The following is a 21,942-nucleotide window of genomic DNA, read 5'->3' as shown; positions in this document are numbered from 1 at the left end:
TAAAGTGCATATCTACTTGCTCCCTTTCAACACACATTTAATCTTAGTTCTAAAAGTAACTGACTACTTAGTGCTTACCACAAGACTTACGTCAATGTCTCTAGTCATGTTGGCTGCCTGAAGCTCATTCTCAAGTAAATCCCTAAGAAAGGGCTCATGGGAATAAAACTTCCTGAGTTCCTGCATGTTAATAAGAGTTGTACCCTTTATACTTGAAAGTCCATTGGCTGAATATAAAATCCTTGGCTCACAAGTTCTTTCCTTGAGTATTTTAAATAGGTTCCTTCATTCTCATCTGGCATGAAATGTTGCTTTGGAAAAACCTAATTATAATCTAATTTTCTTTTCCTTATGTCACTTGTTCTTTCTGTTTAGATACACAAAGAATATTTTCTTTTTCTTTAAAATCCAATACTTGTACTATAACAAATATTGGTCAATGTTCACCTTAAATAAATGATTTAAATATTTTTAAGGCAAGTTTTCCTGAAGCATATTTTTTAGTATTTGTTCTGTTTTCTTGTGCTGATTTTCTTCTTCAAGGATCTTCTTTGTGTAGCTTCAATTTTAGTCAACTACTTCATGACTCCTTTTCAGCTCTTTTTGTCATTACTTTTTAATTTAAAAAATTTTTCTCCATTTAACTTTCTATTTCTCTTCATGTATATCTGTTGAGTTTATTCATTCTTGTATTCCTTTTGATTTCATCTTCTATTTTTACATATGTTCATTTATGGTTCACCTTTGTATAACATGGGTTTGAACTGCACAGGTCCATTTTTCATTAAATATATTAGGAAATTTTTTGAAAGTTTGCAACAATTTGAAGGAAAGCTTCCAGATGAAACATGTAGCCTAGAAAAAATTTAAGAAAAAGTTAGGTATGTCATGAATGCATAAATATAGGTAGATACTAGTTTATTTTACCATTTACTGCCATAAAATGCATACAGATCTATTATAAAAAGTTAAAATTTATCAAAATTTACACATTCACACACGTATGGACCATACATGGTACCATTCACAGTCAAGAGAAAGGTAAACAAATGTAAAGATGCAGTATTAAATTATAACTTCATCAAATTGATCATAGTAATACTATATTACTGTAATAATTTTGTAGCCTCCTGGTATTTCTATTTGGTGACCTCAAGTGTTGCCAGTATTTGCTTAAAACACCATGAAACACTAAACATCTCTTAAGCAGTTCATCTCTTCAGTAAATTGCATACTGCATTAAAAAATGATATCTCAAAGTTCTCCTCCTTGAACTAGGCAATGTGAAGATGATGAGGATGAAGAAATTTATGACAGTCCACTTCCACTTAATGAATAGTAAATTTATTTCTCTTCCTTACGATTTTCTTTATAACATTTTATTTTTTCTAGCTTACTTTATTACAAGAATTCAGTACATACACACAACATACAAAATATGTGTAAATTGACTGTTTATGTTACCAGTAAGACTTCCAGTCAACATTAGGCTATTAGTAGTTAAGTTCTGGGGAAGTCAAAACTTAATGCAAAGGTTTTTGACTTTGAGGGGCCAATGCCCCTAATGCCTGTGTTGTTCAAGGCTCAACTGTATTTTTAATTTCTCCTGAATTTAATTTCATTCTGAGTTTTTATAATTTTGATTTATGCTATTCCTTCATGTCTTTGAGGATTTTCTAAATATCTTTTGGCTTATTTTGAAAAAGTAGATTAGAGTTTTGATTTGTTTTGTGGGCACAATTCATTGATATGTTTTTAATTCTGTTTTTTTAAATAACTTTTATAGGATTTAAAAGTTGATACTTTTACATTTCTAATTTTTATTTGAACTTAGTTTTCCTGATCTTTTAGAAAGAGACAGCGTTGAAGATACTTTTTCTAATTTTGTAGCACTCCATCTTCTGTTGTTTCCCTGCAGTGCAAACATGTTGGTTTGTTTTTTAAGATTTCCTGGCTCTGTTTTCCTCACCTAATTTTATTTGAACATTCTCTTTCCACCCTCTCTATGGTCCCTCTTGTCTTTAGTGTCATGTTAAATGACATGAGGACTTGACTATTGAATATATTCTCAAGGCTTGACCATGTGCTACATGCTGAAATTTTGAGAGGAACTAGAGCCCATCTGTGATCACAAGTTGAGGTTCTATCCAACTTCAATTGTAGTTGTGATACACAAAATGAGTGAAAATAAGTAGAACCATCATTTGAGAAGTCAAAAGGAGAAATATAACATATCTAGGTATAGATAGGACCTAAATGTGACCTTAAATGATAGACGTAGACTTTCTGAGAAAGCAAAGAGTATAGGAGGACAGGTTCTCAGATGCCCTGGGCAACCCAGCTCTTCCCCTCCCACTTGAATTTCTGAGAATACCTGTAGAATATTATAAGAATGCAACACCCTGAGATAAGGAGGAAGTAAGTATCCAGATAGTCCAGGCCATGACCCCATTTCTCCTGGAATGGGATGTTCCACAACACTTGACCTCAGCAAACCAAGAGATACCCAGGGTTAAAATCCAGAGTGGATGCTTTTCTGGTCTCTCGGCTGCAGTAAAATGTGGGGCATGTGCAAGTAAGACTCCTTCCACCCTGGGCAGCTTTCCTGAGCCTTGGGGAACTGGCTCACCATGGAGGCTTCTGCTTGTCCTTGCTGCCTGTCTGTGAGTAATAACTTTGTTTTACTTGATGTGTTATGTGAGTGTTCTGTCTCGCTGGATTTGAGAACCTTTGCAGAGGAGAGGCATCCGCTGGCATGTGTCATATGTGGGGAAAAGAAAATACAAACAAATATGCTGTTAAGAATTATACACCCAGAATTATTATGGAACAGAGAGATCAGATTGGCTGGTGGGATAAAGTGTCACCGGAGAAGGAGAGGTGTCAGTGGGGAATATAAATGAATAAATAGAAGGGGCCCCCAATGTTAAAAAGACAGAAAATTGGGGCTGAAATTGCTGAGCATTTATAATACATTTTAAAAACAATAAACCAGGATTTGAAATTCCAGAGAGCTTGGTTTGTGGCTTATGGGCCAAGTCTTGCATTTGATTATGTGCTCCCTTTCATACCTAGTACCTTGCACACAGAATACTGTCAAATTTGCTGATTCAACACAACATTAAATTACCGTAGGTCTGCTCCAAAGAAAAGTCTTTGTGGGCCAACATAAATACACTGGCCATAAAGCAGGTGGTGGCCCTCAAGGAAAATATATCCAAAGGTGGCTAAGACAGCTGAGATAAAAAATGACCATCAGCATGGCTAAATACTAAAAAAAAAAAAAAGTACACCTTTAAAAATATGTTTAAGAGATGCTGTTGTCAAGAATTACTTGCATTTGTGAAACAAGCAAAGAGCTAATACATTTAAACTCAGATAGTTGTAAATATAACTATTTAATAAATGCTATTTTTCTCCCTCTTCTTCTCTTTCCCTCCTTTTCTACCATGAGCGTGATACTGTTCTCCTGCTAGACCAGAGGTTGGTAAACTATGGTCCCTGAGACAAATCTGGGCTGCTGTCTATTTTGTGTGCCCCACAAGCCAATGGTTATTATAATCTCAAATGGTTAGGGAAAAAAACAAAAGAAGAATAATATTTCATGTCACATGGAAGTTATATGAAATTCAAATTTCGGTGTCTGCCAATAAAGTTTTATTTGAACACAGCCCACTCATTCATTTACATATTGGCTCTAGCTGCATTTGTGATAAAACAGAGTTGAATAGTTGCAAAAAAGACCAGATAGTTTGCCAAGCTTAAAACATTTATTATCTGGCCCTCTGTACAGTGTGCTGACCCATGGAATAGACTAATGTAAACTATTGGTCCCCAGGAAGTTAAAACACAGATTGAATGAACATGATTCATTTCATTATAAAATTTGCCTTGCAGTGTTTTACTCAGCTCATGAGAGGCAACAGTAATCCCTACCTCATTTTTTATAACCCTCCAACACAGTCACTTTTATCTCAACCTTCAGTGTCCCTCCATCACTCAGGTTTCTGGTTTTCTGCATAAGCTGTATTTCCTTGGATTACTCTCACCAAACCCCCTATGTTTAAATTGTGTCCAGGTTTCCAGTCCTGTTAAAGCCTCCGGGCCTCCAGAATCCCATCCTAGCCCATATTGTGCAAGAGGGAAGCAACTGCCCTTCTGCCCTCCTGGAGCATTTAGGTTCTGAGGTCAGATAATCTGGCTAATAATGAATTGTCTGTCGTTGTTGTCAGCTGTTTTGAGTGTCTGCTGAAGTCTGAGGTGAGCTCCTCAAGGAAGAGCCTCCCCTGAGCATTTTTTTCTATTCCTCCTACCTTGTGCCACCATAGCCCCTTAATAGATGATGGATATGTGTTTGTTGATTGACTACTTGATGGACTGATTGAGCAGCTGAGCCAGGGAGGAGTGATCAGAAAGGCTTTCTCTGGGTTGAGCCTTGGGCAGTGCTCATTTGTTTCGTGTCCTTTCTCCTTCACGCTCCTTCTGGGTTCATTGGATTTGAATAGCATATGAGAGGGAGAGAAGATGGTGTATATGAACCAACGAAACTCGCCTGCATCTGCCTTTAATTCCCAGGCTAAGAAAACATTTCCAGAAGGCCTGGTGCACAAAACCTGACGTGGTGACAGGACGTTCTGTCTTCCTCTTGTTACACGAGCAAGCACTGGAGTTTCAGCAGGCTCATAAATCCTGAGGGCCTTTTCCAGCTCCGCTGCTCGGGCCGCCAGCCCCCATTCCAGGAAAGGGATACTTTGAAACCCCCATCACAAGAGAACATTGTGTTTCTGCACATCCGGCCCTGCTGTCGGCTGATTTCTCCCCGCCCAGGTAGGATGGGCCAGCCAAGTGAGGTCAGATGTGCTTTATGCTTCTTAAAGCTCTTGCCTTTCAGAATTTTGCAGGAAAGTACAAGTTGCCCAATGCTGTTCAGAGATATGTTTGAGTGAACTGAAGAACATGTTATAAATGTATTAACTTGAATTTTCCAGGAGGAGACGCAGAGAAGCGTGGCCCAGGGGTTAACACAGAGCGGCTGCTTGCAGAAGGGACCAAATCAGCCCTGAGGAATTTGCAGCAAGCCACCGGCAACTGTCTCCCCAGCTGGCCCACTTGGGAGGCTCTCTGCTAACTGCCCAGAGGAAGAAAAGTCTGGTGCCCAGACTGGAGGCAGAGGGAGGAAAGGAAGAAGAGAAGCCACCTTCACATACTCCCTCCCCAGGCAGCACTTGTGTCTTGGAGCTGCCTCTTCTTCTTCTTTTCTCACCAATATTTGGGATGTTCCTAGCCACAGATGGACTATTTGATGTTTGCCAGCATGTTAAAAAAAATAAAATAAAACATGTTGTGGCAGAAAGGTATTGAGCACCAAAATGAGAACTTGGACAAACATTGCATTTAGGTCCCTCGTTTGTAAAATGTGAGACCATAATATCTACCTCCTGGTGTTACCTTGAGAGTGAAATGAGGCAATTTCTGTGAAAGTCTTTCATTAACCACTATCCAAGCAGAAAACATTGTTAGTAAGCCTGGGTTGTTATGTATGTGGCTGCTGACATGCCTACTACCACTACAGCTACTAGTCCTACATATACTATTGGTAATATCAACCAAAAGGGTGGACAACCATGTGAAGAATCTGGAAACCACACATTATCCCTCAGAGGAATGATTGAATAAACCATCTGGAGTCAGCCTGTCCAAAAATATCAGTGGGAAAATAACTATCTTCAAGGATCCAAAGGTTTGTCATGTGGAAAAGGAGGTAGCCTTGTTCTAAGTCTCTCAAGTGAAAACTTAAGGCCACAGAGCAGAATTACAAGGAGAAATGTTTTATTGCAGGACGAGGAGAGAACTTGCTCATAATGTAATTGTCAAAGATTGCAAAATGCCATCTTCGGACTCAGCGAAGACATTGTCTTTGGACATGTCAAAGGAGAGAGGGACGAACATATCTATAGACTCCAGTAATTTATCCATTAATTTATTGAGGAAATGGAGTCTATTGATGGCCCACTGAAGGCCAGGAAGCTCCGTAGGTGCTAGGAACACCACAGTGAACAGGAAAAATCCTAGACTGGGGCCCTGGGTGCAAGGATGCTGTGTCACTGCAGCCACTTCCTATAATTTCTGTTATTTCTTTTTTAGAACACTACAATTTCACAGGTATATGCTTGAATGAGGAGAAGGGAATAATTGGCCCAAATCCTGGTTTAGGCCCTGTATTTAGATTCTCCCTTCAGCCTGGCAGAGAATGACCCCGGCAGTGGGCAGAGGGAAGTGAAAGGAGCCTCCAATTCCACACAAATCCCTTTGTCTTACTGAGGAGCTCTCCCTTGGCTGAGAATGGCCTGCTCTTCCCCAGTAAGTTTCAGGTAGTGGCTATCCTAGGAGTCGGACTTCCAGAAAAGTCCTCCGATAAGAGACCCTGGAGGACAATGAGGCCCAAACCCCCAAGATGTCTGGGAAGCTTCTGCAAGGTGAGCAACAAGGTTCCTGCAGACAGGCGGGGATGTCTACTAACAGGAGGATATAACCATCCTCTGCCTAAATACATCTCCTCTTGCCCTGAAGGTAGTCTGTAATTCCCCCAGCAGCCTCTCTTAAAATGCAAACATTTGTGACAAGAGTCCACCTTATTGCCCGAATCCAAGCTCAGCAATCCCCGAAAACTGACCCTTCTAAAACCTCATCTGGTGATCTCTACTTCTCCCTCTGCACCGTTACTGCCTTGCCACATTTTGTCCAAACTGTTGCAACAGCTTTTCTGGCCAGTCTTCTCATGTCCTATTGAAACGCATTCCTCTGAATGTAGAGAAGATGGTGGACTAGAAGCAGCCTTATCATGCCACTTTCATGGAGAGGATCAAAAGTGGCGAGCAGATATTCACCTTCACGTTGATCGTCTAGGAAAAAACATTGAGAGAGAGGTAATGGGACACCCAAAGGGAAGGAGAGCAACCCACTCATAGGATTGGGGATATCTGGGGAAGGGACAGAGGAGAGAAACTGGGGATCCACACTTCCCCCATGGACATTGCGTTTGGAACTTTGAAAAAGCCTCTCCTCCACCCAGGCTTCCCGTCTGATACAGTGAACTGACTGGAGACTGTGCAGTGGTGTTGCTTCCCAAACCTTGGGTACTGCAGCTGGTAGCATTTGGAGGTCCCAGCCTCAGAGTTCTGTGTCTACACAGAGGTCAGATCCATTAATGCCATCTCCCCATTGCCCTGCTAGTCTAGGGATGGAATAGGGAGGCCAAGCATTCTCTTGTGCCCTGTGGGCAGGTGCTGTGTGCCCAGCACCCCAGCACTGGGAGACGCCAGGCAGAGCAGATGCCCATTGATCTGGTGCCTGCTGCCATAATGGGTGGCCATGCCCAGTCACAGCTGCTGTGGGACCCAGGTAGAGCATGTACCTGCAGCCCCTGTCTCCCATTGCTGCCACCTAAATAATTCCACCACCAATGGACCTAGGCAGGGCGGATATTCATATCGCCTCTGCTGTTGTTGCTGCTTCCATCACTACTGCCACTGGTGCCAGACCTGGGAAAAGCAAATGCTCAGGCCACAATGTACTAACCTCCCCCTGAGTACCCATGGCATGCTTTCCATCCCTCGCCCACTCATGACAACCACAGAGGAAGGGGGAGACACGGGAGAAAAGCAGTGTTAAAGACTAACAGTGCATCTCCTTCCTTCTGCCTGGTCAATTATCTGGAATAGGACTTGAGGATGCCATCCAGAAACCTCTCTCCTTCTTCACTGAGCACCACCAGAGGAGAACAGGTATACCACAGAGGTATCTGTTTTGAGCTGAGAGAAGATGTTCCCGATGAGAAGGAACCAACATACCAGCATAAGAACTCAGGCAATATTTAAAAAAGGCTGTTTTGACACCCCCAAAAGATCACACTAGCTCTTCAGCAATGGAATGCAACCAAAGAGAAATTGTTGAAATGTCAGTTATGGAATTCAGAGTAGGGATCACAAGTAAGATCAATGGGATTCATGAGAAAGTTGAAAACCAACACAAAGAAACCACAACAGTAATTCAGGATAAAAGTGATTTATTCATGGAACAGAACAATAGATATCCACCAGCATAAAAACACCTGAAAGTTAAAACCCATGGCTCTTAGAGTGTCAACACAAGGTAGAAAACAAAGTAACTAGATAACAATCAACATGATGATCAGAATAGTATTTCACATATGGACACTAACATTGCGAGTAAATGGACTTAAAGCTCCACTTAACATACACAAATTGGCAGAATGGATTTAAAAAATAAACCAAATATCTTCTGTTTCCAAGAAACCCATTTAACTTACAAAGATTCTCATAGACTTAAGGTAAAGGAGTGGAAAAAAATATTTTATGCAAACCAAAAACAAGCAGGAGTAGCTAGTCTCATAAAAGATAAAATAGATTATTTATTTATTTATTTATTTATTTATTTATTTATTTATTTATTGTAGAGACAGGGTCTTGCTCTTACTCAGGCTGGTCTTGAACTCTTGGCTTCAAGCAATCCTCCTTCCTTGGCCTTCCAGAGTGCTAGGATTACTGGTATGAGTCACTGAACTTGGCCTTAAAATAGATATTAAATCAATAATTGTAAAAAAAAAAAAAAGACAAAAATGATCATTATATAATGATAAAGAGATAAATTCAACAAGAAGATATAACAATCCTAGATATGTATACACCTAGCACAGAAGCTCCCAGATTCATAAAACAAATACTACTATACTAATGAAAAGAAATAAATGGCAATATAATAATAGCAGAGGACTTCAACAGTCCACTGACAGAACTAGACAGATCACTAATGCAGAAAATCAACAAAGATTCACTGGACTTAAGTGAGACTCTAGAACAAATTGACCTAACAGATATTTACAGAACATTCTACTCCAATACTGCAGAATACACTTTCTTCTCATCAGTACATGGGACATTTTCCAAGATAGTCATACATTAGGCCACAAAATAATTCTCAGCAAATTTAATAAATTGAAATTATACCATGTATGTTCTCAGACCACAGTGGAATAAAACTGGAAATCAATTCCAAGAGGCACTCTCAAAACTACATAAATACATGAAAATTAAATTACCTGCTGCTGAATGATCCTTGGGCCAATGATAAAATCAAGATGGGAATCAAAAATATTTTTGAATTAAATGACAAAGACCATATAAGCTTCAAAATCTCTGGAATATAGGAAAAACAGTGCTAATAGGGAAGTTCATAACTTTAATAAAAAAGACAAAAGGATCACAAATTAACAACCTAATGTCACACCTCAGGGAACTAGAAAAATAACAAACCAAATCCAAAGCTAACAGAAGAAAGGACATAATAATGATCCAAGCAGAAATAAACAAACAGAAACCAAAAAATACAAAGGATCAACAAAACAAAAAGTCAATATTTTAAAAAGATAAATAAAATCAATAGACCACTAGATAAAATAATAGAAATAGAAGAGAAAGGATGCAAATAAGCTCAATCTGAAATGAAAAGGGAAATATTACAACTGATTCCACAGAAATACAAAATATTATTCAAAAATACTATGAAGATCTCAACCATATACAAAAATTAACTCAAGATGGATAAGAGAATTAAATGTAAGACCTGAAACCATAAAAATTCTAGAACTTAATAAAAGCTCTTCTGGACATTGGCTTAAGCAAAGAAAAATATGAATAAGACCCCAAAAACAAATACAATAAAAACGAAAAGTAAATAAATGGGATTTAATAAAACTTAAAACTTTCTGAACAGCAAAGGAAATAATGAACAGAGTAAATAGACAGCCTACAAAATGTAAGAAAATATTTGCAAACTATATATCTGACAAAGGACTAATATCCAGAATCTACAAAGTACTCAAACAAATCAGCAAGAAAAAAGCAAATTACCCTATCAAAAAGTGGGTGAAAGAAATGAACAGATTCTTTCCAAAAGAAGATAGACAAATGGCCAATAAACATGAAAATATGCTCAACATCACTAATCATTGGGACAATGCAAATTAAAACCACAATGATGTACACTTTACTGCTGTCAGAATGACCATTAATAAAAAGTCAAAAAAACAATAGATATTGGTGTGGTTGCAGTAAAAAGGGAACATCATACACTTTTGGTGGGAATGTAAATTAGTACAACCTCTATGGAAAACAATATGGAGTTTCCTCAAAGAACTAAAAGTAGATCTACCGTTTGATGCAGCAATCCCACTACTGGGTATCTATCCAAAAGAAAAGAAGTCATTTTATAAAAAACACACTTGTACCGAATGTTTACTGCAGCACAAATCACAATTTCAAATATATGTAATCAACCTAACTGCCCATCACCTGAGAAATAGATATAGAAAATGTGGTGTGTGTGTGTGTGTGTGTATACACATGCAGACACACACATGCATCACGGAGTACTACTCAGCCATAAAAAGGAACTTAGATGAAGCTGGAGACCATTATCCTAAGTAAAGTATCTCAGGAATGGAAAAACAAATACCACATGTTCTCACTTATAAGTGGAAGCTAAACGAGGGGTATATAGAGTCACAAGTGGTGTAATGGATATTGGAAACTAAGAAGGGGGAGGAGTGTGAGGGGGTGAGGGATAAAAATTACCTGTTGGATACAACGTACGCTATTCTGGTGATGAGTACACTGAAAGCCTTTACTTCAGTGTTATATGATTCACCCATGTAATAAAAGACACTTCTACCCTCTAAATCTATTGGGAAAAAAACTAAAAACCTCATTCCTGTCTGAGAATCAAATTGTCATAATAGTGACCCTTTTCAAAAGCCTGCCACTTCCCAAAAACCTTCAGTGGCTTGCCAATGCCAATAACATGACCTCTAAGAGGGAGTGCACATACCCTATGACTTTGGGAAGGAAATATTAGAACTTCTATGAAAATATTTTTCTAGCAAATGGGAAAAACAATCTTTACTGACAGACCCAACATAGATCAACAGGGACACTCATTAGTACTTATGTCAGATTGCCATGGGTCAATGGCAGTCTTGAAGTCTTTATAAGATAAGGACATGGTTCACAAAGGTTTATGATGGCATCCTCTGGGCATTCATAGGATTAGGACCTTGAGACATATTGCAGTTAGGTGGATTTGAGCTTATGCTATCTACACTATCTAAACCAGCCTCCACAGATGGACAACTGATTTAAACAATTTACTACCAAAAAAAAAAATCTTGCTGATTGAAAATAATCCTTATCTTGCAAGTAAGTATGAGTAAACAACAAGATAAAACAGAGTTGACATCACCACTAGTCTTATCCTAGCATAAGTCCTTCTTCAGCCCCAGTACAAAGTAATAACAACAACCTAAAAAAATATCAATAGCCTAAGTAATAAAAGAACTTAAACATATCTCAGAAGGAGGAGGCTAAAATATGTTTTACATCCTTAAAAAGTCTGCTCCAAATACATGTTTACATCCACCACAATTAGCAACAGGCTATGCATCAATATCGCATGCTAAGAATAAAAACTGCCTTGAAACATAATCTAGTATCTATATGACAATTAGTAAGGCATTTAAAACCTAAGAAGTTACCATTTTATAAAAGAAAGAGATAAGAATATGTATATATTTGTATATATGTGCCTTTGCTCTTATTTGCATAAGTTATTATTATAATGATTTAATTTGCATAAATAAACACTAAAAGCTAATAAAAGTTATTTATTGTGAGGGCAAGTGGGATGAATGGATGGGGCCAGAGTGGGAGGAGACTCATCAGTTTCTACCTTCTGAAATCATGGTGACTTTGAAAAAATGTGACTTAATAACTATGCAAAACATTAAATGAAAAAATTAGCTGTGAGAACATGATGTCAAACTATAATTCTTTAGCAAAATTTACAGCCCTGCGATAATCCAGTTCTTCGCAAAATTTTTCAAAAATTATTTAACAATAACAGTGTATAGAAACCTCGTTTGTATTTTCTTAAAAATATGAATACAGTGGAGCATGAATACGATTTAAAAATACATAAGCTGTATTTGAGATGCATACTCAAAATTGTCTTACAGACGGTTCTGTGCAGACAAAATCACTTGGTGATGACTGGCCTGAAGGATTATGTCCAAACCCTCACGTGCTCTTCTAGATATCTTCCCACATGAACTCTATGTTCCAGACACATTCCAGCCACTCCCCCATGAAAGACTGAATTATATAAATGGACAATGGCCAGATATGTATATATAATTATGAGGACATATATATAAGGACACACACATATATATACACATTATAAGGACATAAAGATATATATACGGACAAAAATTATATATATAATATATAATATAATTATATAATATATATTTAATTTAAAAATAGGATGTTGATCCACAATCTGCAGCAAGCTGCCCAGGAAACCAACCCCTTATCTACAACCCAGGAAACTAGCCTGCTCCAAGTCAGACTTGCAGGAAGCTAGATCAGTATCTCTAGTGAAAATCCCAAGAAGCTGAACACCATTCACCTATTCTTCTATCCTCTTTTTCTTCCTTTCTCTTCCCTACCTCTCTCCCTCTCTCCCTCTGTCTCTCCCTTCTTCCTTTCTTTTCTCCTCCCTCTCTTTCCTTCCTTCCTTCCTTCCTTCCTTCCTTCCTCTGCTTCTTTCTAGTTAGGACTAGAAGAAGCAGCAGGACTGCCCATCTGGGGAGAGGTGCAGAAGTCTAACATTAGGAGATCATTTCCTCAAGTGCATGAAGCTCAGTTCCTAAATGAAACCCTGAACCATAAGGGCCACAGATGGGTGGGATGATGGCCTGAGATATGCAGGGGGTGTGGAGTTAGCTATTTTACAAAAGAGCTAAATATAATAGTAATCGAGGGAAGCAGTTGGATCAAAAGAAATTATTTGCTAGGCAGTTTCAAAACCAGAAAATGCTTAAGATGCAAACCACAAAATGAAGACAACCTCAAAGGTTAATGAAAACCTGCAACAATAGACAAAGGAAATGAGGAATTGCAATGGAGCCTCCTCCCAAATCTATTAAGTAGTCATACCAACATCCTCCCAAATGGGGAACGCTATCCAGCTCCATTTATTCTGCCTTAGAACTGCTGAAATAAGGACAAGATGTTAAGATAAAATGCCTCAGTGGCTTCTCTCTTTACCAAACCAAACATAAAGGCACCAGTCCCCCAGACATAGCTGAGACAGCATTGGCTTGTGCAGCAATGCCTGGTAGGTGTCCTGTGAGGATTTGTTGAATGAATTAAGACCTATGGGTCTAGCTTGTTTAAAAAGTCAGGCATTTACTAAGAACTGGGGAGGATAGAAGTGAAGAAGTTGTGTGTTGAGTCTAGACCAGAACCAAAAGTACTGGCTCAGGGAAAGAACTTATATCCAAAAAGCCAAAATTCATAGGAATGACCATAAAATTTAACAGGTAATTTAACAGAGATGCTGAAAAAGGAAAACTGGGTAATATGTTCTGTGTTGAGAGCAGGGAAAGCAGTGCTATGGAAAGAATGAGATCAAGATTCACATATTTAGGAACGTGCCAAGGTCTGAAAAGTGGAAGGACATTCAGCTTTGAGAATGGGAAAGGAGACAGGTAGACGTGGGCCTGAGGAGTGAGTTGCCTCCAAATGTGTAGTGTTTATATTTCATAGACTCTGGCCCTATTTCTATCAGACTGTGTTCTTAATACAGTACCATGTTCCCTGTATTATAGTCTGGCAATGAATTCCTAAAAGTCAAGAGTTGTGACTTCATGATAATGCCCTGTCTTGTGACCTTGGAGAAGCCACTGAACTTAGGCAGGAGAGAAAGGCCACCTGACATCAGAGTCCTGGTTCAACACCTGCTTCCACTGCCAATTCATGGATGGCCATCTAGACTCTTTGTATCTTAGTTTGTGCACCAAGTAGATGGGAATAAAGTGCCTTATAACTCGCTCCAAGGTTTATTGTGAAACCCAAATGAGATCCTGCAGGTATAGCTTCTCAGAAAACTTAAAAGCACTGTACAGATGTATGACTTATCGTTATGACTCAATAGCAGGACATCTAGGTTTTCAAGTTACTATTTAAGGCATTAACGAGCACCATCCAAAAATTGTGCAACGTCTTTCCAAGGAAGAACTGAATTTTATTGCTTTGAATTTATTTTGTTTTGACTCCCTGAAATCTTGAACTTGCTCCTGGGGAATTGGTGGCTGGCCTGATCTAAGCCTGCACACTCTATCTGGTCTTTACCTGGCACCGGATTTCAGATGCTCTCTGATGTCAGATGCTCTGGTTGGCACCTCCAGCATGGCCAGCATTTTCCTTACTTGTCTCACAAGCTGTCAGGACAACAGGAAATTTTAGAGTTGGCATCAGAATATAACCTAGCCACCCTGGACTCTGTTTTCTCCAACAGATAAGCTTAGTTGACCGTGAAGACAAATGGAGGGTAATTCTGCGGAAAATCGCAGGGAATTGGCCCATTTGGGTGCCATGTAGTAGGGATCTCGTGCTCATTGGGTGAATTGATTTTCAATAAAAACATCACCTCTGTCTGCTCCTTTTTTGCTGACAGCACACAGGAGGTATGCTGAGCCAGGAGGAATTGGTTGCAAAGTTTGGCCTGTGGTCTTCCGCATACCCAGACACAAAAGCATCTACTGGCAGAAGCAGCCTCTGGTCAGGGAAGCTCTGCTGTAGCATGATTCTAAATTAGCCTCAGAGTCAAAATGGCCAAGAAGACAAAATTGGGCTCCCAAACCCCTGAATCCTCCTCTTATGCCTGTTTCCCTTCTGCCTCTTTAACTACTATTCTTTTCCCTTAACATCCCATCAAAGTTTGCTTTCACAAGAGTCTAATACCATTAATTCAGCCTTAGAGTGCCATGGAATGCAATAAGCCTGAACAGTGCAAAAGGCTTGGGTTCTGTCCTGAGTCTTCCACTGTGCATTGCAGTGACACCACTGCCATCTATGAGACCCAACTGCCTCCAGTGTCGGCCAAGTAGGGATAATAATATTGTAGTTTCTCTCTTGCCTTACGTATGTGTGAGAGATAAATGAAACTAATAATGGAGAGACACTTTGAAAAACTGGAAGTTACAGTACTGTGAGTTTTTGCTATTGTTGGTAGTAATAATATTTGTATTGGTAGTAGCTGCAGTAGTAGCATTAACACTAGTAGTCTTCATAGAATCATTGTATCTTGATGTCAGAAAGGACCAATTTCTCACCAGTCTAATTCTGTATCACCTATTAACTCCACTGTCATCATTTCTATTATATATGCATTGTCTATTTTGTTTTTTTCTATGGCATTTACCTAAGCATGACTAATGTCTTCCTGTCCTCTTCCATGTCTCTCCCATTCAAACCTGCTTTCAAGAAAGGATTTGATCTTAGTCAATAAACCAAAAATAGTAGATTTTTCACAAGAATGAAGATCCTAAACCTAGAGAGGAGAAGAGTGGAAAGGAAGGAGAGAGAGAGGCAAAGGAGAAGGAAAGCATTCTCCAAGACTTAGAACCTCATGGGGGAGGGGGAGAAAGAAGAATGACTGTGTTTAATGTCTCATGGGGGCCTCCTCCCTCCCCTTCTCCAGGCCAGGAGCAGTTTGACCAGTGGTCATTTTCATAGCTGGCTTAGACTTCCTCACTATGGGAAAAGAAAGTGCATATAAAAGACCCAAGAGGGTTTGAGTAAACGTGATCCTGCAATTCAGGGTAAAATCTCTGTGTTATTTTACACAATTAATTGCTTCCTCCACGTTTGCTTTAGGATGCTATTTTCAGAGCCAAGTGAGCTACAGGAAGCACGAAGACTCCCTGGCTGAATGGAATGGATGGACTGTGTCCTGGTGATCAAAATTCATTTCCGAGTTATTTCCTGAAGTGGTGTTTTGACACCTGGGTCATATGTTAGCTTTATGGAATTCCTCTGTGACATGCAACGACAGTGCAGATATGTGATAGAACATTATCCACAGAGAGGTAACTTGGAAGTTCATCGCTGCTTGCCAAACTAGATTAAGTAAAGGAAAATGTTTAAGAAGTCAGATTTACTCAAATGAAAAATGCAAAGAGGTTAGTTTACTTTTTAGTTGGGAAGATCTCTTCCTGTGTTATAGTTCCCGATCCTATTGTCTACAGAAAAGCCTTCACAAGGCTAAATTGTGAATTATAGGATTCCACATATTAGGGATAAAGGGATCCTAAGGGATCATCTCATGTAGACATCTGCCACTGGAAAACCTGCCATTATTATCCCCAATTTCCTGATGAAAAAACTAAGGCACAGAAGTTTAAGTTAGTCATAATCATGCGACTGGTAAGGAGTGAATAAGAAGCTCAAACCCAGACCTTCATCCCAGGTAGAAAACTGCCTGTAACTTTTATTCATAATCATCCAGCACTTCTGTTGCAGGGAACATTGGAATATCCTTTATCCTGGGCTTGAGAAAGATCTAGAAAGAGGTCAGTCATCCTGTGGCTTTTGCATTATAATTATCAGTGTTTTCTCTTCCTGCCTTGAGTCAGTCCCGTGAGTTGGCAGAATAGGAATATATCCACAGGCTGTGAATACCTTCTCAACCCTTCCTTACCTCCAACCCTCCAAATACTTTTCTGTAAAGTCAACAGTTTTCTTTCTTCAGTAAGTGATAAGATTGAAAATGCAAATTTTTGTGTGGCAGCAGGCTACCACGATTAAGAGAGCAGGTTTCATATTCAGGAACACCCAGGATCAACTGGTGTGTTACCTACTAGCTGCATAGCCTTGAGTAATTATTATATACTGTGATACAGTTCGCTTCTTTCTTAAACAGTAGTACACTAGCTATCATAAGGGCTTGGTAACTGATTAAATGAAATTGGAGATCCCAGCACATCAAATGAATTCAAGGGTCCCATTCTGCCAAGAGGGAGAAATTGGGTAGTCTCTGATTCTCTCCCCCAGATCCACTCCTAAAAAACTGGAGAAGCAAGAGGTTAATATGGATACCAGGAAATAATAACAAGCACAAGTGAGGAATCTCTGGGAGACTGGTGTATTGGGAGGTGTATGCTACAGGGGGCAGCAATAGGTAAAATGGAAGGAAAGGTTACATGGTTCTTGCCTGTCCCAGAATTAGCATTATTTTGGGACAATCATTTGCTTACCCCTCTGTGCCATAAGTCTGCAGCAAGAGCCTAGACAACCAGGACAGGTCAAAAGCCCTGCTGGGTGAGAGACTGACGAACAGGTGCAAGCATCTGGTTGTCCGTGGGCACTCACTGCCACCTCAGCCCTCTTCCCTGTAGACGTCCAGCTGAAGAATCAGTTTTCGATTGCTGCCATAACAAATCACCATGAATTTAGCAATCAGTTCTGTGTGTGGGAAGTCTGGGTATGATGTGGCTTAGTTGGATCCTCTGTTTAGACTCACAAGGATGAAATTAAAGTGTAGCAAGGCTGTGTTCCTTTCTGAGGCCCTGGGGATAAATATACTTCCAAGTTCATTCAGGTTGTTGGCCAAATCCAGTTCCTTGCAATTTTAGGACTGAGGTCCTTGTTTCCTTGGTGGCTGTCATCCAGGGGCCGGTCTCTGCTCCTGCCTGCATTTCTTCTGATGCTTTCCATGTGGCCCCTTTCAGTAACAGTGAGTAAAAGACCCTTCATGCTTTGAATTACTCCAACATCTCTTTCTGCTGCATCTCTCTGGCTTCAGCCAGAGAAAGTGCTCTGTTTTTAAGGACCCAGGTGATCAGATTGTACTCTCTTGGATAATCCAGGAGAGTCTCCCTATCCAAAGGTTTGAAACTTTAATTGCATATACAGAGTTCCTTTTACCATGTAATATGACATACTTACAGGTTCCAGGGGTTTGGGCACGGACATCTTGTGTGTGTGTCGGGGGAGGGGGTGGGCGATGCTCATTCTGCCAACCACAGCTGGCATGCTTATAGGCACATTTTTCCCACACTGAAGGCCTGTTCCATCACCTGCTCCCAGATAATCCTTCACTTGTGACCTGGATTCTTCCTCTCTTGTCTTCACCCATCAGTTCTTCCCTCTAGCATATATTTATAAACGATTTCCCCACAGCTCATTGTCAAAGGCTATAAGCACTTCCTGGTTCCCCATCTTTAAAACCTCCTCTCAGTCCTTATTCCCTCTTATACACACCTTTCCCTTTTTTTAACCCCTCCTCCAAATAACATTCTTCACTCATCTTTGCCATTCCCTCAACTGCTCACTTCTCAGTCACCATTACAAGGCTTTTGGCCCCCAGCAATCCAAGGCAACTGCTCAATCGGATGTCATCAGTGACTCCCTAATTTTCTAACTTGAAGGAATGGGATTCCATGACCATATTACATAATCTTTTTTACATTCTATGCTATCCATCGTGCCCTTATTCCTCTAATGTTCTCGTCCCCTTGTAAATGTGTCCTCTCTCCCCTGAGGTTTCTCCCATGCTCTTGCCCACCAGAGTCCTTAAATGCTGGAGTTCTTCGGGGTTCTTTCTGAGGGCATCTTCTCTCTTAGCTTCACATTCTCTCCTTAGGCAATGTCATCCAATTCTGAATCTTCAGTTGCCATAGGTATGCCTTTGGGTTTTCAAATCTTTATTATAATATAAACCCAGTCTTCTAAATTGGATTCCAGAGGCTTCCATCACACTACCTGCTGGATATTTCCACTTGAGTTCAACACATTTCTCCCAAATCTCCTTCTCCCCATCATTATCTACCTACCTATTTTTGTAAAAAGGGAGATGATTCCCCTGCATTTAACTCTCAAGGTAAAATCAGGGACCAAGTCCCATCCAGTAAGCTCTACTGCTTTAGCATCTGTCACACCCTCTCATCCCTCGTCCCCACTGCTGTGTCTTTACCATTTACTGAGTCCCTATGTATGTGAGACTTTGTGTTAGATGCTTCTGGAAAGTTATTTGAGTTTATCTTCACAACAATCCTGAGAGGCAGGCAATATTATTTCTATTTTACAGCTGAGGGAACTTGGGCATAGATAGGTTAAGTGACTTAGCATGGGTCACATAGTTTCTAAATCGCATCCCAGGTCCGCTTTCTTCCTACATCAATGCTCTTTCAAATGCTCTGTTGCAATGTACTGTTTGAGATCTTAGTGTGCACTCTATGAACTCCTGCAATGTTTTTTTCTAAACAGTTTCCCTTAGCTGGGTGCGGTGGCTCATGCCTGTGATCCTAGCATTCTGGGAGGCTGAGGCGGGAGGATCGCTTGAGGTCAGGAGTTTCAGACCAGCCTTATTAAGAGCAAGACCCCCATCTCTACTAAAAATAGAAAAAAATTAGCCGGGCAACTAAAAAATAGAAAAAATTGGCCAGGTATGGTGGTGTGTGCCTATAGTTCCAGTTACTTGGGAAGCTGAGACAGGAGAATTGCTTGAGCCCAGGAGTTTGAGGTTGCTGTGAATTAGGCTGATGCCACAGCACTCTAGTTCCTGGGTAGCAGAGCAAGACTCTGTCTCATACATACACATATACATACATACATAAACAATTTTCCTACAGCCCTCTTGTTCTTTGATAATTCCTCCTCTACCCATGTAATCAGAGTAATTTTTGTAAAATGAAAATTCAAACATATTACTTCCTGGTTTAAAACATTCTTCAGATCTCCTTTGCCACAGTAGGATAATTCTTACTTCCTTAAACAGGACTTTTTGATTATTTATTTCTGTCTCCAACTTATTTTACTGTCTTACTCCTATCTGCTCCCCACAACAAGCTCCTACTTACTCCCCAAATTTCCTTCCTCTTTCACACTGCACCCTCCACTTAGAATTCCATTTCCTATCTCATATTCTGGAGAACCTCTAACCACCATTCATTATGACCATTCAATCCTCGGTGAAACTGTCAACCTCCTGGTAGAAAACTTCCTAGGCTTTGCCATGGAGAAAGCAATTACATATTTTTTGGGGGTATATGCATACACCATGCCCTGTACATTTTTCTTTTGTCGAACTCAACTTTGTGCACTTATTTGTTTGTTTACATTTCCTCTCCCCTGTCTTAGGACTGAAGGTCCATGAATCAAGAAACACATATTACTTGTATTTACATTCTTAATACATGCCTGCCACATGTCGAGGATTCAATCATTGTTAAGTGAATGAATTCATGAAAGATAGAGACTTGAAGACCAGACTGGTCTGGTTGTATTTTTAGGTAAAAGAAGAGAGAGAGAGAGAGAGAGAGAGAGAGACAGAGAGAGAGACAGAGAGAGAGGAGAGACAGAGAGAGAGAGAAGAAGAAGAAGAAGAAGGAGGAGGAGGAAGAAGAAGAAGAAGAAAAAGAAGAGGAAGAGGAAGAAGAGGAGAAGGAAGAAGAAAGGAAAAAAAAGATATTGAACTTTTGGGGAAGGTTGTTGGCTTGTTTTTGAGCAAGAGTGCACCATGCACAAGGTGGGTGTAACTGGCCGCAGTGTTCAAGGTGCATCGGAATGAGGAGAGCTAGACCCTGGGGAACCTCTCCTGGGTCATGTCTGTAGGTCAGGTAAGAAATGAAGATATGCTAGAGGAAGTCACTGATGACCTCTAAGACAATGGCTTTCAACAAATGGAAAATGAGAGCATCATAACGATTGTGCGCTCATATGCTCTTATGATGTTGCACAGCCACAGAAGGGGAATGAACATATAATAAACAAAGCATTGTGTGATTTCACAATGCCTTTGGATTTTGGAGATGGGGTGTAGATGGGGGGGGGCTGTTATAGTGTGTTTTTATACAAATCATAAATCTCCTTGGCACCAATTGAAAGTAAAGGCAGCAGCCTGAGTGTTTATTTAGATTTTATGGTCCATTTATTGTCTCATATTCCCCCAGCCAAAGATAATTATTTCTTAATTAATCATACGTAAACAGTCTATATCCTTTGCAGAACTAGCTACTTAAAAGCACATTTATCACAGCAATTGGTCCCATATACCCAACTGCAAATCACCTACTTTCCGCTGGTTTTGCTCTAATTGACTCCTGATCATTTTTGTGTTTCTGAGTGTTTGGGGAGGGGAGGGTGACAGAGATGGGAGAAGACCAGAGAAGGAATAACATGCATAATTATCCACTTTTCTTGTTGTTTCTTTTTAGGAAAAATGCCTAAGGATAGAAAAAGAAGAAGAAGAAAAAGAAGAAGAAGAAAAACTCTGTAAGTTGAGATATTGGCCCTTTGTCTTACAGTTGCTCAGACAGAGATTTTATTTCAACCACAAGAAAGAATCCACCAAGAGTTCCCCCAGGAAAATAGCCACCACACAATTCAGTTTCCTGGAGTGGTATTTTCCAATGACCTAAAACTGTAGACATGGGCTGGTGCTCTTCTTGGTATGGCTTCTGTCATCCTGGAAAGAATGTGATGAGTGTTCTATGTTCCTAGACTACCCAGTGAAGATGCAATAGTAGCATTTTGGCATTGAATCCAGGAACATCTCATCATTTTAACTAGTGGCTCTTCAGCCTATTTACAAAGTGTTGATCAGCTTTCTCTACCTCTCGGACAATAGTGGACTGAGGTACAATACTAAAGATTTAAGTTAGTCTGAGGTCACAACAGAGACAGACTAATCACCTAGGTTGTCTGGAGAAGTCAAAGAAATTTTATCTTAGAGAACCTAAAAGGACCCAGCCCTATATAACTAATGTAAGGCCAAAAAATAGCATCTTCAGGCTTCATATGGATTTTTCTCTTTGAGAACAAAAACGCCAGGTTATAGATATTCATATCTCCTCTAGCCATGAGCACTGTTCCTGGCTCCGAATAACAGTAACAATGATGGCAAATACTCATATGGGACTCTTTTTATGTGCTGAATACTATTCCAAGTGCTTTTCACATATTAACTGATTTAATCTCATCAACAATCCTAGGAGGTAGGCTTCTATCACTGTTCCCATTT

The sequence above is a fragment of the Microcebus murinus genome, chromosome 17 (genome assembly GCF_040939455.1).
Source record: "Microcebus murinus isolate Inina chromosome 17, M.murinus_Inina_mat1.0, whole genome shotgun sequence".
Lineage (NCBI taxonomy): Eukaryota > Metazoa > Chordata > Mammalia > Primates > Cheirogaleidae > Microcebus > Microcebus murinus.
The sequence above is the reverse complement of the archived record's forward strand: the minus strand, read 5'-3'. Positions refer to the sequence as shown.